General features: G+C 42.6%; 1 protein-coding gene across 1 annotated transcript in view; it reads right to left on the bottom strand.

Annotated features, from left to right (window-relative positions):
* The window catches only part of LOC126176329 (prolactin-releasing peptide receptor-like), a 100,258-nt gene that overhangs the window by 66,548 nt on the left and 15,392 nt on the right, over nucleotides 1-18,318 (bottom strand). The window lies entirely within an intron of this gene.

Genomic DNA, 18,318 nt, shown 5'->3' with positions numbered 1-18,318 from the left:
AAATGCTGCGCAGATAGCGCCATTCGACGGCCAACACCGCGGTTCCTGGTGTGTCCGCTGTGCCGTGCGTGTGATCATTGCTTGTACAGCCCTCTCGCAGTGTCCGGAGCAAGTATGGTGGGTCTGACACACCGGTGTCAATGTGTTCTTTTTTCCATTTCCAGGAGTGTATTACGGTGAAATGAAAATTTATTTGCAGCCTTAGAGATTTAAAACTACTGTTGATGCTCATTAAAATCGTATGTAAATACGAGGCGTGCTATTGTAAGAGTGCACCGGCTTGAAATAAAAATAAGTCGACTTTTCTTAGCAATTTTATTTTTACATGAAATCCTGTACTTTAATCAATTTTTCTACATAATTCAAACGAATATTAAGGCACTTATCATACTGTACAGACAGCTCTGAAAGCTATCCTCGTAGAAATCTGCCCGCCTGAACGTAACTTTCGATAATTTAAACGTTCTCTAACAACTGCATAAAGCACTCTTCTTGGCACCTGAGGAAACCCATCACATAACCTCGAAATCGTAAGGCGTCTGTTTTCCCTCACTTTTTCGTTACCTTTCTGCACCAGATCGTCAGTAATGAGTTAATGGCGCCCGCTTTGTTCCTCATCATGCACTTTCGTACGGCCATCTTTAAAAGCTCTCATCTTACTACATCATTATCATCAGTGCTCACAGCTGAAGGCTGTTGCGTGTTGCTCTGCTCTGCTTGACTCATCTTAAACATTGCCCTAGTTAAAACCATATAAATGTTCTACAGTCAAGATGTATATATATCTCCCTTCACAAGAATACTTCTGTGGCTACTTTCTTATAGTACTTATACAGGTAAATGCAACTAGGGCAGATCAATCAAACTACTTCTGTTATGAACACAATTAATCATCCCGTCGCTAATAAGTGATATTCAAAGCTTATTGTACGCAAAGATAAATGTGTAAATATTGATGGTCATTATGTAGAAAATTAGATTGTAGTACAGGCTTTCATGTAAAAAAATTGCTAAGAAAAGTCTACTTGTTTTATTTTTATTTAAAAACGTTACTTACTTAAAAAACACGCCAGCGATCAAACTGGCGCTATCATTGACTAATGAGTGTTGTGCACAGAAGTATGAAGTTCGGTTAGAGAATTAAGTAAAGTACCAGAAAACACGTATATTTACAGGGTCTGCGACCTATCAAACCCTTGAATAACTCTGAAAGATAAAAACAAAGCTGAACTGTTGAGACAAAGATCTTACCTTCCGATGTACCTTCAATGTACTGTAGATAACATAAAAATTAGGAACTGTGCTCTTCGGAATGCGATACGTGTATTGCAGTGGCTCCAGTTGCCAGATACGTACTTCAGACTTACTTGCAGCTTAATGCGAGCTGGCACGACATCTCGCATACGTGTGTTAGATTTTTGTACAGAGGCAGAATACGGTTCAAAAAGATTTCAAAACTGATTTTACTCTGTCGAAAATCACTTTGACGTGTGATATTACCAAAAGTATGCCGTATGACCTATGCAGATCACCACAAGTCAGAAGGCAGATACCTACCTTATTAACGTACTGGATGTTTCCCAACGATTCTTACGGAATTCCGGTTTCCATACCAGACATTGTGGGTTCGTGTTTTCTTCGTCAACGACTCTATAAGCTCTTTCCGTTGGGAAGTTCGGGACATATGCGCAACTCTCACATAAATAATTCCACTTGTCGTCATTTTGAAAGTCGCTTAAATAACTTTTCTAATTTCGACGTATGGAAACGCTGACTTGCATGTAAGGATAGCGGTGGGGGCATGGACGTGTTAAGAAATTCATGCCTCTGGAAACTCGACATATGGCAATATTGGCTTGGAGATCCCCCCCCCCCCCTCCACCACTCTCCCTCTGGCGTCGTTCGGCCGCCTATCTGAAGCCACTTCGGTGACCTGCGCGTCGGTGATGATCAAATGATCATGAGGATAAGACAACACAGAGTCCCCCAGCGGATAAAATCTCCGAGAACCCAACCCGGCACCCACTGACCTACAGGTTGCAACGAGCTGCGGACACACAAGTGGATAACAGGCTGAAGAGATTGTAAGAGGTCCATGATTAAGGAATTTGTTGCTAGCGCACTCGAGCAGGTGTGATTTCGATGGGATGCTCACGCGCTACCTGCGATATGTAAGCTATAAGAGAATCTGAGACCAAAGAGCAGAGTTGACTGCAGTAGGAACTGTGTTACAAGTAGTTGCTAGCGAGCAGTCGTGTGTATCGTGTTGGCTGGGCCGGTCGTGGTGGAGCGATGGCGGAGCCTGAGCGTTGCAGTATAAGGTAAAAGCAGCCTCGCGCATACGTAGTATTGTTACATCAAGTCTCATGTAAATGTTTCTAAAAACATCTCTTAATAATAATCTTTCTTATAAAAAGTAACTTTTGACAATCACTCATCTCAATTTAAAGAATTTACTAATTTCCCCAATCCATGGTCATCCCGATTATTGCTAAGAAAAATCAGTTGTTCTTTTTATACATGACAAATCTATCGGCCAGCATTGCACTGGGCTGTTCCACAAAAATTTATTGTAAGAGCAGGTATATATGCGTTATCCGGCGACTTCATTGAGGTAAGAATTTTCAATTTATTCAGAATGATATTTCAGGGCCATGACGCAGCACTGCTGACGTCCAAAATTTACCAGTTTAAATTCACAATCAAATATTAAAAGGTTATAAGTGAGTCACAATTTTATTATTCCTAGGTTACGGAATAATAAACTATTGGAAGGTTACGCTGAATGTGAATGAAATAAATAATTATATTGTTTTTACTGTTGGGAGATTACGGAATTTATTTTGTGGGGAGGTTACAAGATCTATAAAAATTTAATAGCCACAAACACGGATAAAAGACTTGCGGATGGGGGTGAGAGACTAGCGGATTGCAATTTCTTGTCCGCGGAGACGGCTAGAAATGACGTTTGGCACTCGATGATGTCGACTATTAGACCGTGAAATCCACGATGCATGCATCTATGCGGCCATCCCGTGTGATATAAGTCCAATTATTTGGTAACCATCACGCGTAATAGATCGACTGCTTACACAAAGTTGATAACAGGGACTACTGCAGGCTGGAATATCTTAAGTTCGTAATATTTCAGTTAGATTTCGATTACACACACGGCAGTTCTCACAATACCATAATTTTAATCATAATATTCCCATATATTTGATACCAGACAAGCTACCTAACAAGATAATAACAAAAAACCGTAATATAGGAACTTATCTGGAACCATTATTTAGCGCAATTATTGTATACGCCTGACAAACATGTATTACAGGTGACTGAAGATATTGCACAAGTAAAAAAAAAGACAAACGTGTGTGCTACGAAACAAACAACTTTCCATTTGTTTGCATAGACGAACCACATCTCCAAGAATACAGAAGCAGCAAAAGATGACGAAACTAAATACATTTGCTCATGTGGATATCTGTGAGTGAATTCAACACACATGTCCAGTTTACAGTTTTGTGTTGACAACAGAATAATGCTAGCTTTAAAGGAAAACAGGAGAACATGCAGTTCATTATGACGTCATTGCAAGAGGACAGTTTCGTTTCATTAACCCGTCTGACATGTGCTGATGTTCATAAGTCGTACTGCATAATTTGGTTACATCACGCATTAGAGTGACTAACTTAGTGCAGACAATGGATGTATCAGGTTACATCGATACAGAAAATTTAATGCAAGTAAGTGGCTGTATTTTAATTAATAATGAGCTAATTAATACAATCAGATTAAATCATTAATTACCTCATATAGATATATTACAGGAATGCCAAAAAACTTCTTTTTCGCACATACTGAAAGTGAAACACAAACATTCGAAAATTATTTTTGTAGTTGTATATTTGAGAGTAAAAGCAGTAACTCTTACGTTTAAATCCAACTCATGTTCTCTTGTTGTTGCGAATCCAGTTCAGTTAGATAATTATAAATAACTATTCCAAACCAGAAGAACTGTTACAGTGTGAGGAACGCCTGTGAAAACTACGCTCTATTAATGTATGTTTAATTCTGGTCTTTGGTCAAAAGTCTTGTTAGTCAAAATACCTTCTGGCTCATGATCAGTCACAAGCATTGAGTTATCTGTAAAAAGAACCTCTGAAGATCACTGTTGTTACTGCTCCCGTATGAGCCTCGGGTTAATTTATTATTGCAGGCTGAGGAAGCCTTTTCTTAATAATTGAAGGTTGGCACATGTTTTCCACGTATGTTTCGTGTGGGAAGTGGCCAGAAAGTCGCACACTGTAGGTCAGTCTGGAGATAGTAAACACAACATTTTCCTACCTAACCACTAGCGACTGTGCTCACAAGACGGTTGCAGACAACACAAATAAATCGACATTCACCGCAGTTCTCCAGCGTCGGGCCAAACTTTCTGTATTATGTACACTGCTTTCCAAAATTAAAGCAAAAAAAACGGAAATTTTACAAGGTTGCATTTATTGTGCCAGAAAACAGTACAAACAGATGACAGTAAAATTGAAACAATGTAAAGAATACAGAACGTAAACAACTGCAACATGAATAACGGTAGACAAAAAATTATCTTCGATTTTTCCAGCTTAACGGATCTGCACAACATTCTGACAATTGTTAAAGTACTCAGTGACCACCTCTGGCAACAATATAGATCTGACAAACGACAGGGCACGCTGGCAATGATGTAATCAGTTTCACGTTGAGGCAATAACGCCCATTCGTCTTGCAGACCAGCTCGTAAGTCTTGGAGAGTGATTGGTGGACGCTGACGTTATACAAGCCGTTTCCCTAGTGCATCGATTCAAATCGGGAGAGCGATCAGGCCACGCCATGCGTGCAGTATCTCCCGTTTCCAAGAAAATATCAACCACACTTGGCCGGCCGCAGTGGCCGAGCGGTTCTAGGCACTTCAGTCCGGAACCGCGCGATTGCTACGGTCGCAGGTTCGAATCCTGCCTCGGGCATGGATGTGTGTGATGTCCTTAGGTTAGTTAGGTTTAAGTAGTTCTAAGCTCTAGGGGACTGATGACCTCAGATGTTAATTCCCATAGTGCTCAGAGCCATTTGAACCAACCACACTTGTTCTGTGAGGTCGAACATTAATATCCATAAATACGAAGTCTTGGTCCACAGCACCTCGCTACAACCGCAGATGAGGTCCCAAGTCCCTGTCACGATACCTGACAGCAGTTAAACCTTGTCGATTTACTCGTACAATGTCATGAAGAGGCATTCGAGCGGTAAAGATAATCCCTGTTCACACTGTTAGGGATCTTCCTTGATATCGGTCTCCTTTCACAATGTTTGAGTCCAGAAATCGTGTTCCACGTTCCCTCCAGATGCGAATCCATCGAGAATCACTCTCCAGACTAAATCGGGACTCGTCTGTGAAAACAACTTTGGTCCACTGTTCGACCGTCCAGGTGGCATTTTGATGACTCCACTCTAGAAGTTCCCTTCTGTGAAGACGCGCCAGAGGCAGACACACAGCAAATCTCCGACAATAAAGGCCACTCTTCCGAAGTCATCTGTACACCGTTTGCCTCGATACGAAACGTCCAGTGGATGCTGCGAGCTCATATGCTAAGTTGCCATGCAGCACTAAGGCGGTACTCTCGTGTCCTTACAGCCAAATAACTGTCCTCTCTTCTGAAACTACGTGTGGTCGGTCCTGTCCTGGTCTCCGGGATATAGTTTCGTTCTCTGTAAACTGTCGCCACTTCCGAGGAACAACAGAACGATTCACATTAAGCCATCGGGCCACATCAGTTTGTGACTATCCTGCTTCCTTTCTGTCTATGGCCCTCCACCGAAGAGAGTCTGGTAGGCATCTTCTCTGTGCCATGCTGCAAAGTCTGTGACTGTGTACACAGTGAAGTGGATGTGCGACTACCCGACAAACACCCGTCTGATAGGTGCCATGACGTCATCGCTGGTGTAGTTATCAATTGAGCGGAATGTTATCTTCCGTGCAGAACACGATCGTACGGACATCTGGTTGACAGTTTGTATGATTATAGCGTGAATTAGACACAGGACGGGGAAATAGCGGTTAGCTGCTTTAATTTTGGACACCAGTTTAGGCTACCTCCCCGTCTTTGGCTGCGGAGCTGGCTACTGGTTTTATTGCATCAAAGCATCTGCAGTTGAATGTTGATTCTTTAAATGATTAAGACAATGCAAATATCGGAAAAACTCGCTGTATTATCGATCTGTTGCAAATACGTGCTCGCTATTTGTCTTGAGTCAGGTCTACAAGTTTGTAACGTCTTTCACTTTCGGTTATTTATGTTTTCTCTGGCCGGCCGCTGTGGCCGAGCGGTTCGAGGCGCTTCAGTCTGGAACCACGCGGCTGCTACGGTCGCAGGTTCTAGTCCTGCCTCAGGCATGGAAGTGTGTGTTGTCCTTAGGTTAGTTAGGTTTAAGTAGTTCTAAGTCTAGGGGACTGATGACCTCAGATGTTAAGTCCCATAGTGCTTAGAGCCATTTGAAACATTTGTTTTCTCCGCTGATAAGTGAAAACGAATCAGCAGCAGAGAGATATTTTTTTCTAAAGTGAGCGCCTAATCACTGACAAAGATACGAAATGAAAAATAATAAATGTGTAGCGCTTACTTCACGAAACTAGACGATTCGTCATCTTGGGTATTAATACACCGCTTCGGCTGTATTTAGTTTTCATTTCTAGATCACTACCGGTCTCGTGGCAATAAAAACCCCATCTTCAGATGAACATATTGTAAGACGTGTATATTTCTATTGTCTATTGTCAAACTACAATTTATGAAAGATGTATATATTTTATTAATAGGATGAAATAGGAATAATTAATATTTGTCATGTTGGAAATAATTGTGGTAGCAGGGAATGTCTGCACCAAAGTATTGTTGACAGGAGAGACCGCACATTGGAAGGGCGGGAGAGACCGCGTATGGATACATTTTAAGAAAAGAGCGGGAAAGACCGCGCATTAATACATTTTGTAATGGTAGCAGGTATTGTCTGCACCAGAAAGCATTGTTGGCGGGAGAGACCGCACTTCAGCGTTCGTAGGAAGTCAGTAGTAAGCGCCTGCCAGCCACCAGCTATGATTTACAAGAGATTATAAACGGATGTACAGAGACATCAGCTAACTATTATCATAAGAGGAACTAATATTATTGAATTTTTTTTTTTTTTTTTTTTTTTTTTTTTTTTTTTTTTTTTTTTTTTTTAGAAACTCAAGACTACTGAAGGTATGTTTGCGCAATGCTAGTTGTAAGATTATTGTAAAAAGTAAGTCCCATTTGAACGTTTGTAAAATCATTTCATTCAGAATGTAATTAACTTTTGCCTGCAATGTTACATTACTGATTATTATCTCCATCCCTAAAAACCATCAACGTAAAACTTTGCAAAAATTTATTGTGGTCAAGAAAACGTTTAACTATGAATTATGTAACTTCGGTCAAATTAATTAGAGAATGACGTCAGCTTTGCTATTAAAGAATAACGTCAGCTTTGGCAATAAATACAGCCACTTATTATGACAGCCCACCAGCAGCTAATAGAGTATAGTAAAACAGAGTAAGTATATTCATGTCGCAGTTCGATGTAGCAGTCAGATGGCGATCCAGTAACAGTAAGAAAGGTAAGGAACAGTTTTGGGTTATTGCAGGTAACGACTGAGGGCCACGACGACGGCACATTCTATGTTTCGTCGAAATAATCAGAAAATCACTTTTAATAAGCAGCATTTAAATTTTTATGCGAGGATTGAGAAAGAGTATTTATTTCAAAGGGAAAATTTCATTTGTTATTATTAAGCAAGAGATAGAAATCCTAAGGGGAGGTTTCATAGGTTATTGTAGAAGGGAAGGTTGCGTAACAAAAGAGATATAGAGGAGACTGGAAGGTTTCAATATAACTAAAACATTAGAGCTGAAGGTGGCTTTTAGAGCCACGAAACCGTTAGTGATCTAGAAATAAAGGACGAAATTCAACTGAAGCGATATATTAATACCCAAGAAGACTACTCATAGCTGTGGGTGCCCCACCTACAAGGTTGTCTGCAGGAAACGATTTGCATTACATCGCATGCACGGGGTGGGTGTAACAAACATAACGCGTGGACGGCGGAGGATTGTCCAATATGTGCGTTGAGCCCCGTCATAGCTCACGTGTTCACTTCCACATCGCCGAGGCCTGCTGGCACTCGCTCTTAACACTTCGACGTCGCTTTACGCTCTTCACCAACTGAGCCTGGCGTAATAACTGATCACACCACAGAGTGCGCAGCTGGACCTAAGTTTCCGTCATTGTGGGGCACAAGCCGTATACGCTCATGAGCCAACACATTATGGCCACGTTCTCGGTAGCGATCAGTACACCTTTGGAACGCAATACAGCAGGTGTTCTCCACGGCATGGACCTACCAAGTGATATTTCTGACTTTCGTAGCCATCACATCCAGCCCCAAGATTCTGTTCTCAGAGCAGTAGAGGTTGTTGCATTATGCATGTGATGCAGTCAGTGGGGTGAGGCCCAGTAGCAGATGGTACCTTTCTCGTGGGAAACACAGCCAGAATTGTAGTCTATCAATGTGATTGGCTTACATGTTCGGAGGCTGCGCGCCAAAATGCTAACTTGCTTTTGTTAATATTGTAATGACGGTGCATGAAACTTACTTAACATTCTGGAGTAAGTATCTCTAAATAGCAAGCTATCGCCTACTTGCTTCTAAGGTCAGATTTACGTTCATAACTGACAGCAAAAGCTAAACGAAAAGACAAACGAAGCTCCTCGGGTGTCTTCGGAGCATCGCCTAGAACAGGCTCCCAAGCGAAGTAGGGGCACTGCCTTATCAGATTGGAAAGGTGAGTCATGATGGACAGACTTCCTGCTGCGCGAGAATAGTTATGTTTCAGTTTTATGTAAATTCATTGGGCAGAGACGTGTTGTCTGGAGCTGCTGGTCGAATCTTAATTTTGTACAGGACTAATGAACTTGAAGATTTTAAGAATCCGGAACATGTCATCAATTATTGGTGTCGTAAGATAAAGTCTCTCCCCCCCCCCCCCCCCGAAACGTGGACCTTGCCATTGCTACGGAGACTTGTGTCCCTCAGCGATACAGATAGCCGAACCGTGGGTGCAACCACACTGGAGGGGTATCTGTTGAGAGGCGAGACAAACGTGTGGTTCCTGGAGAGGGGCAGCAGCCTTTTCAGTAGTTGCAGGGGCAACAGTCTGGATGATTGACTGAACTGGCCTTGTAACATCAACCAAACCAGCATCGCTGTGCTGGTACTCCGAACGGTTGAAAGCAAGGGGGAACTACAGCCGTAATTTTTCCCAATGGCATGCAGCTTTGCTGTATGGTTGAATGATGATAGCGTCCTCTTGGCTAAAATATTCCGGAAGTAAAACAGTTCATATTCGGATTCCGGGCAGGGACTACTCAAGAGGACGTCGTTATCAGGAGAAACAAAACTGGCGTTCGATGGATCGGAGCTTGGAATGTCAGATCCCTTAATCAGGCAGGTAGGTTAGAAAATTTATAAAGGAAAATGGACAGGTTAAAACTAGACATTGTGGGAATTAGTGAAGTTCGGTGGCTGGAGGAACAGGACTTCTGGTCAGGTGAATGCAGGGTTATAAATATAAAATCAAATAGGTGTAATGCAGGAGTAAGCTAATAAGAAATAAAAAATAGGAACGCGGATAAGTTACTGCGAATAGCATAGTGAACGCAATATTGTAGCCTTAATGACCCGAAGAGCACGCCTACCGCAGTAGTCCAAGTTTATATGACAACTAGCTCCGCAGATCTACATCTACATCCATACTCCGCAAGCCACCTGACGGTGTGTGGCGGAGGGTACCTTCAGTACCTCTATCGGTTCTCCCTTCTATTCCAGTCTCGTATTGTTCGTGGAAAGAAGGATTGTCAGTATACCTCTGTGTGGGCTCTAATCTCTCTGATTTTATCCTCATGGTCTCTTCGCGAGATATACGTAGGAGGGAGCAATATACTGCTTGACTCTTCGGTGAAGGTATGTTCTCGAAACTTTGACAAAAGCCCGTACCGAGCTACTGAGCGTCTCTCCTGCAGAGTCTTCCACTGGAGTTTATCTATCATCTCCGTAACGCTTTCGCGATTACTAAATGATCCTGTAACGAAGCGCGCTGCTCTCCGTTGGATCTTCTCTATATCTTCTATCAACCCTATCTGGTACGGATCCCACACTGCTGAGCAGTATTCAAGCAGTGGGCGAACAAGCGTACTGTAACCTACTTCCTTTGTTTTCGGATTGCATTTCCTTAGGATTCTTCCATTGAATCTCAGTCTGGCATCTGCTTTACCGACGATCAACTTAATATGATCATTCCATTTTAAATCACTCCTAATGCCAATTTATGGAATTAACTGCTTCCAGTTGCTGACATGCTATTTTGTAGCTAAATGATAAAGGATCTATCTTTCTGTGTATTCGCAGCACATTACACTTGTCTACATTGAGATTCAATTGCCATTCCCTGCACCATGCGTCAATTCGCTGCAGATCCTCCTGCATTTCAGTACAATTTTCCATTGTTACAACCTCTCGATACACCACAGCATCATCTGCAAAAAGCCTCAGTGAACTTCCGATGTCATCCACCAGGTCATTTATGTATATTGTGAATAGCAACGGTCCTATGACACTCCCCTGCGGCACACCTGAAATCACTCTTACTTCGGAAGACTTCTCTCCATTGAGAATGACATGCTGCGTCCTGTTATCTAGGAACCCCTCAATCCAATCACACAATTGGTCTGATAGTCCATATGCTCTTACTTTGTTCATTAAACGACTGTGGGGAACTGTATCGAACGCCTTGCGGAAGTCAGGAAACACGGCATCTACCTGTTAACCCGTGTCTATGGCCCTCTGAGTCTCGTGGACGTCTTTTTCGAAACCCATGCTGATTCCTACAGAGTAGATTTCTAGCCTCCAGAAAAGTCATTATACTCGAACACAATACGTGTTCCAAAATTCTACAACTGATCGACGTTAGAGATATAGGTCTATAGTTCTGCACATCTGTTCGACGTCCCTTTTTGAAAACGGGGATGACCTGTGCCCTTTTCCAATCCTTTGGAACGCTACGCTCTTCTAGAGACCTACGGTACACCGCTGCAAGAAGGGGGGCAAGTTCCTTCGCGTACTCTGTGTAAAATTGACTTGTATCCCATCAGGTCCAGAGGCCTTTCCTCTTTTGAGCGATTTTAATTGTTTCTCTATCCCTCTGTCGTCTATTTCGATATCTACCATTTTGTCATCTGTGCGACAATCTAGACAAGGAACTACAGTGCAATCTTCCTCTGTGAAACAACTTTGGAAAAAAGACATTTAGTATTTCGGCCTTTAGTCTGTCATCCTTTGTTTCAGTACCATTTTGGTCACAGAGTGTCTGGACATTTTGTTTTGATCCACCTACCGCTTTGACATAAGACCAAAATTTCTTAGGATTTTCTGCCAAGTCAGTACATAGAACTTTACTTTCGAATTCATTGAACGCCTCTCGCATAGCCCTCCTCACACTATATTTCGCTTTGCGTAATTTTTGTTTGTCTGCAAGGCTTTGGCTATGTTTATGTTTGCTGTGAAGTGCCCTTTGCTTCCGCAGCAGTTTTCTAACTCGGTTGTTGTACCACGGTGGCTCTTTTCCATCTCTTACGATCTTGCTTGGCACATACTCATCTAACGCATTATGTACGACGGTTTTGAACTTTGTCCACTGTTCCTCAAAACTATCTCTACTTGAGACAAAACTTTTGTGTTGAGCCAACAGGTACTCTGAAATCTGCTTTTTGTCACTTTTTCTAAACAGAAAAATCTTCCTACCCTTTTTAATATTCCTATTTACGGCTGAAATCATCGATGCCGTAACCGCTTTATGATCGCTGATTCCCTGTTCTGCGTTAACTTTTTCAAATAGTTCGAGTCTGTTTGTCACCAGAAGGTCTAATATGTTATCGCCACGAGTCGGTTCTCTGTTTAACTGCTCAAGGTAGTTTTCAGATAAAGCACTTAAAAAAATTTCACTGGATTCTTTGTCCCTGCCACCCGTTATGAACGTCTGAGTCTCCCAGTCTATATCCGGCAAATTAAAATCTCCACCCAGAACTATAACATGGTGGGGAAATCTACTCGAAATATTTTCCAAATTATCCTTCAGGTGCTCAGCCACAACAGCTGCTGAACCAGGGGGCCTATAGAGACATCCAATTACCATGTCTGAGCCTGCTTTAACCTGATCTTCACCTAAATCATTTCACATTTCGGATCTCCGTCAATTTCCTTCGATACTATTGCACTTCTTATCGCTATAAACACGCCTCCCCCTTCACTGTCCAGCCTGTCTCTGCGGTATACATTCCAATCTGAGTTTAGGGATGATAAAGGTATTGAAGAAATGTATGATGAGAGAAAAGAAATTATTCAGATAATTAAGGGGGACGAAAATTTAATAGTAATTCGGTAGTAGGAAAAGGAACAGAAGGAAAAGTAGTAGGTGAATATGAACTGGGGTAAAGAATGAAAGAAGAAGCCGCCTAGTAGAATTTTGCACGGAAATAACTTAATCATCACTTGGTTTAAGAATCATGAAAGAAGGTTGTATACGTGGAGGAGATGCCGCAATGTTGCAGACTGATTTTGTCATGGTCAGACAGAGATTTAGGAACCAGGTTTTAAATTGTAAGACATTTCCAAGGGCAGATGTGGACTCGGGCCACTATTTATTCGTATTGAACTATTTATTGGTTTAAACTGAGGAAACTGCAAAAATGTAGAAATTTAAGGAGATGGGACCTGGATAAACTGAAAGAATCAGAGGTTGTACAGAGTTTCAGAGGGAGCATTACGGAACAACTGACAGGAATGGGGGAAAGAAATACAGTAGAAGACGAATGGGTAGCTCTGAGGGATGAAGTAGTGAAGGCAGCAGAGGATCAAGTAGGTAAAAAGACGAGGGCTATTAGAAATCCTTGGGTAACAGAAGAAATATTGAATTTAATTGATGAAAGGAGAAAATATAAAAATGCAGTAAATAAAGCAGGCACAAAGGAATACAAACATCTCAAAAATTAAGATCGCAGAAATTTCAAAAGGCTAAGCGGGAATGGCTAGAGGACAAATGTAAAGATGTAGAAGCTTATATCACTAGGGGTAAGATAGATGCTGCCTACAGGAAAATTAAAGAGACCTTTGGAGAATCTACATCTACATATACGTGATTACTCTGCTATTCACAATAAAGTGCCTGACAGAGGGTTCAATGAACCACCTTCATACTGTCTCTCTACCGTTCCACTCTCGAACGGCACGCGGGAAAAACGAGCACTTAAATTTTTCCCTGCGAGCCCTGATTTCTCGTATTTTATCGTGATGATCATTTCTCCCTATGTAGGTGGGTGTCAACAGCATGTTTTCGCAATCGTAGGAGAAAACTGGTGATTGAAATTTCATGAGAAGATCCCGTCGCAACGAAAAACGCCTTTGTTTTAATGATTGCCACTCCAATTCACCTATCATGTCTGTGACACTATCTCCCCTACTTCGCTATAATACGAGACGAGCTGCCCTTCTTTGTACTTTTTCGATGTCATCCGCCAGTACCTGTTGCGGATCTCACACCGCACAGCAGCATTCCAGAATAGGGCGGTCAAGCGTAGTGTAAGCAATCTCTTTGGTAGACTTGTTGCACCTTCTAAGTGTTCTGCCAATGAATGGCAGTCTTTGGTTTGTTCTACCCACAATATTATCTACGTGATCGTTCCAATTTAGGTTATTTGTAATTGTAATCCCTAAGTATTTAGTTGAATTTATAGCCCTCAGATTTGTGTGACTTATCCTGTAATCGAAATTTAGCTGATTTTTTTTAGTTCTCATGTGAATAACTTCGCACTTCTCTTTATTCAGGGTCAGTTTCCACTTTTCGCGCCATACAGATGTATAAATCATTTTGCAAGTCGTTTTGATCATCTGATGACTTCACAAGACGGTAAATGACAGCATCATCTGCAAACAATCTAAGAGGACTACTCAGAATTGAGAACCAATTGTATGAATATCAAGAGCCCAGTCCTAAGCAAAGAAACGAAAGCAGAAAGGTGGAAGGAGTACATAGAGGGTCTATACAAGGGCGATATACTTTAGGTCAATATTATGGAAATGGGAGAGGACGTAGATGAAGATGAGATAGAATATATGATACTGCATGAAGAATTCGACAGAGCATTGGAAGACCTAAGTCGAAACAAGGCCCCCGGAGTAGACAACATTCCGTTAGAACTACTGATACCCTTGGGAGAACCAACCATGACAAAACTTTTCCACCTGATGAGCAAGATGTATGAGCCAGGCGAAATACCCTCAGACTTCAAGAAGAATATAATAATTCCAATTCCAAAGAAAGCAGATGCTGACAGGTGTGGAAATTGCCGAACCATCAGTTTAATAAGTCACGGTTGGAAAATACAAACACGAATTCTTTACAGACAAATGGAAAAACTGGCAGAAGCCCATCTCGAGGAAGATCAGTTTGTATTCCGTAGAAACGTAGGAACACGTGAGGCAATACTGACCCTACGACTTATCTTATAAGAAAGGTTAAGGAAAGGTAAACCTACGATTATAGGATTTGTAGACTTAGAGACAGCTTTTGACAATGTTGATCAGAATATTCTATATCAAATTCTGAAAGTGGCAAGGATAAAATACAGGGAGTGAAAGGCTATTTAAAATTTGTACAGAAACCAGATGGCAATTGTAAGAGTCGAGGGGCATGAAAGGGAAGCAGTGGTTGAGAAGGGAGTGAGATAGTGTTGTAGCCTATCCCCGATGTTATTCAATCTGCATATTGAGCAAGCAGTAAAGGAAACAATAGAAAAATTTGGAACAGGAATTAAAATCCAGGGAGAAGAAATAAAAACTTTGAGGGTTGCCGATGACACTGTAATTCTATCAAAGACAGCAAATGACTTGGAAGAGCATTTGTCTCCACACCTGTACACCTGCCTCTGCTCGATAGCATTTGAAACAAGATTCCTACCAGGCAACATGTTTCCAGTCATCAAGTGTCCGATGTCGATGTTGACGGGCCCAGGCGAGGCGTAAAGCTTTGTCGTGCAGTCATCAAAGCTCTGAAAACCCAAATCGATGATGTTTTGTTGAATGATTCGCACGCTGACGCTTGTTGATGGCACAGCATTGAAATCTGCAGCAATTTGTGAAAGCGTTGCACTTCCGACACGTCGAACGATTCTCTTCAGTCGTCGTTGGACCCGTTCTTGTTGGATCTTTCTCCGGCCGTCGGATATTTGATGTTTTACCAGATTGCTGATTTTCAGAGCACACACGTGAAATGCTCGTACGAGAACATCCCACTTCATCGCTACCTCAGAGAGGCTGTGTCCCACCGCTCGTGCGCCATCTATAACACCACGTTCAAACTCACTTAAATCTTGATAACCTGCCATTGTAGCAGCAGTAACCGTTCTAACGACTGCGCCAGACACCTGTCTTATATTGGCGTTGGCGACAGCAGCACCGTATTCTGCCTGTTTACTTATCTCTGTATTTGAATACGCACGGCCATAACAGTTTGTTTGGCGCTCCAGCGTACATTGGCCGCAAACCACCATATGGTGCGTGGCGCAGGGTATACTGTACCACTACTACTAATTTCCTTTCCTGTTCCACTCTTAAATACAGCGAGGGAAAAACGAGTGTCTGTATACCTCCAGACGTGTTGGTTCATATGGCTCTGACCACTATGGGATTTAACATCTGAGGTCATCAGTCCCCCAGATTTAGAACTACTTAAACCTAACTAACTTAAGGACATCACACACATCCATGCCCGAGACAGGATTCGAACCTGCGACCGAAGCAGCAGCGCGGTTCCGGACTGAAGCGCCTAGAACCGCTCGGCGACACCGGCCGGCTTCCATACATGTCCCAAACTCTCTAATTTTATCTCCATGGTCCTTGGGTGAAATGTAAGTTGGCGGCAGCAGAATCGTTCTGCAGTCAGCCTCAAATGCTGGTCCTCGAAAAGAACGTCGCCTTCCCTCCAGAGATATCCATTTGAGTTCCAGAAGCATCTCTGTAATACTTGCATGTTATTTGAAGCTACCGGTAATAAATCAAGCAATCCGCCTCTTAACTTCCTTTCTTCCTTAGTCGGACCTGGTGCGGATCCTAAACACACGAACAGTATTCAAAAATGGGTTGCACTAGCGCGCTATATACGGTCTCCTTTACAGGTGAACTACTCTTTCCCAATAAACCAAAGTCTACCATTCACCTTCCCTACCAAAGTTCTCACATGCTCGTTCCATTTCATATCACTTTGCAACGTTATGCCCAGATATTTAAACGACTTGACTGTGTCAAGCAGGACAATAGTAATACTGTACCCTAACATTACAGGTCTGATCTTGCTACTTGTCCGTATTAACTTCCATTCTTCTACATTTAGAGACCACATGAACTATAAATTTTATTTAAGTCATCCTGCATCGTCCTACACTGATTCATCGGACACACGTTTCCACACACCACAAGAGCATCATCAGGAGATTGATGCATACTCTCTCCGCTAGATGATTTATTTACACTACTGGTCGTTAAAATTGCTACACCACGAAGATGACGTGCTACAGACGCGAAATTTAATCGACAGGAAGAAGATGCTGCGATATGCAAATGATTAGCTTCTCAGAGCATTCACACAAGGTTGGCGCCGCTGGCGAGACATGCAACGTGCTGACATGAGGAAAGTTTCCAACCGATTTCTCATACACAAACATCAGTTGACCGGCGTTGCCTCGTGAAACGTTGTTGTGATGCCTCGTGTAAGGAGGAGAAATGCGTACCATCGCGTTTCCGACTTTGATAAAGGTCGGATTGTAGCCTATCGCGATTGCGGTTTATCGTATCGTGTCATTGCCGCTCGCGTTCGTCGAGATCCAATGACTGTTAGCAGAATATGGCATCGGTGGGTTCAGGAGGGTAATACGGAACGCCGTGCTGCATTCCAACGGCCTCGTATCACTAGCAGTCGAGATCTCAATAGATGGGGACGTTTGCAAGACAACAATCATCTGCACGAACAGTTCGACGACGTTTGCAGCAGCATGGACTATCAGCTCGGAGACCATGGCTGCGGTTACCCTCGACGTTGCATCACAGACAGGAGCTCCTGCGATGGTGTACTCAGCGACGAACCTGGGTTCACGAATGGCAAAACGTCATTTTCTCAGATGAATCCAGGTTCTCTTTACAGCATCATGATGGTCGCATCCGTGTTTGGCGACATCGCGGTGAACGCACATTCGAGGCGTGTATTCGTCATCGCCATACTGGAGTATCACCCGGCGTGATGGTATGGGGTGGCATTGGTTACACGTCTGCGTCACCTCTTGTTCGCATTGAGTGCACTTTGAACAGTGGACGTTACATTTCAGATGTGGTACGCCCGTGGCTCTATCCTTCATTCGGTCCCTGCGAAACCCTACATTTCAGCAGGATAATGCACGACCGCATGTTGCAGGTCCTGTACGGGCCTTTCTGGATACAGAAAATATTCGACTGCTGCCCTAGCCAGCACATTCTCCAGATCTCTCACCAACTGAAATCGTCTGGTCAATGGTGGCCGAGGAACTGGCTCTTCACAATACACCAGTCACTATTCTTGATTAACTCTGCTATCGTGTTGAAGCTGCATGGGCAGCTGTAGCTGTACACGCCATCCAAGCTCTGTTTGACTCAATGCCCAGGCGTATCAAGGCTGTTATTACGGCCAGAGGTGGTTGTTCTGGATACTGATTTCTCAGGATCTATGCACCCAAATTGTGTGAAAATGTAATCACATGTCAGTTCTATTATAATATATTTGTCCAATGAATACCCGTTTATCATCTGCATTTCTTCTTGGTGTAACAATTTTAATGGCCAGTAGTGTATTTAGAACAGACTAGCGTTTCTGTCACATTTCCATCCGGTACTTCTGACGATACGCTTGTCTCTGATGAACAATCGTTGTCAAGGACAACATACTGCATTCTGTTGCTTAAAAAGTCGACGCACAACGCCTCTCTTGTAACGTCTGCCAGTGGAGTTTGTTTATCACTTCCGTAACGCTCTGTTGCCAGCTAAACGATCCCGTGATAAAACCCACCGCTCTTCGTTGGACCTTCTCTCTCTCTTCTATCTGTCCTATCTGGTGAGAATCCCACATT

This window comes from Schistocerca cancellata, chromosome 3, assembly GCF_023864275.1.
Source record: "Schistocerca cancellata isolate TAMUIC-IGC-003103 chromosome 3, iqSchCanc2.1, whole genome shotgun sequence".
Taxonomy (NCBI): Eukaryota; Metazoa; Arthropoda; class Insecta; order Orthoptera; family Acrididae; genus Schistocerca; species Schistocerca cancellata.
The sequence above is the reverse complement of the archived record's forward strand: the minus strand, read 5'-3'. Positions and strand labels throughout refer to the sequence as shown.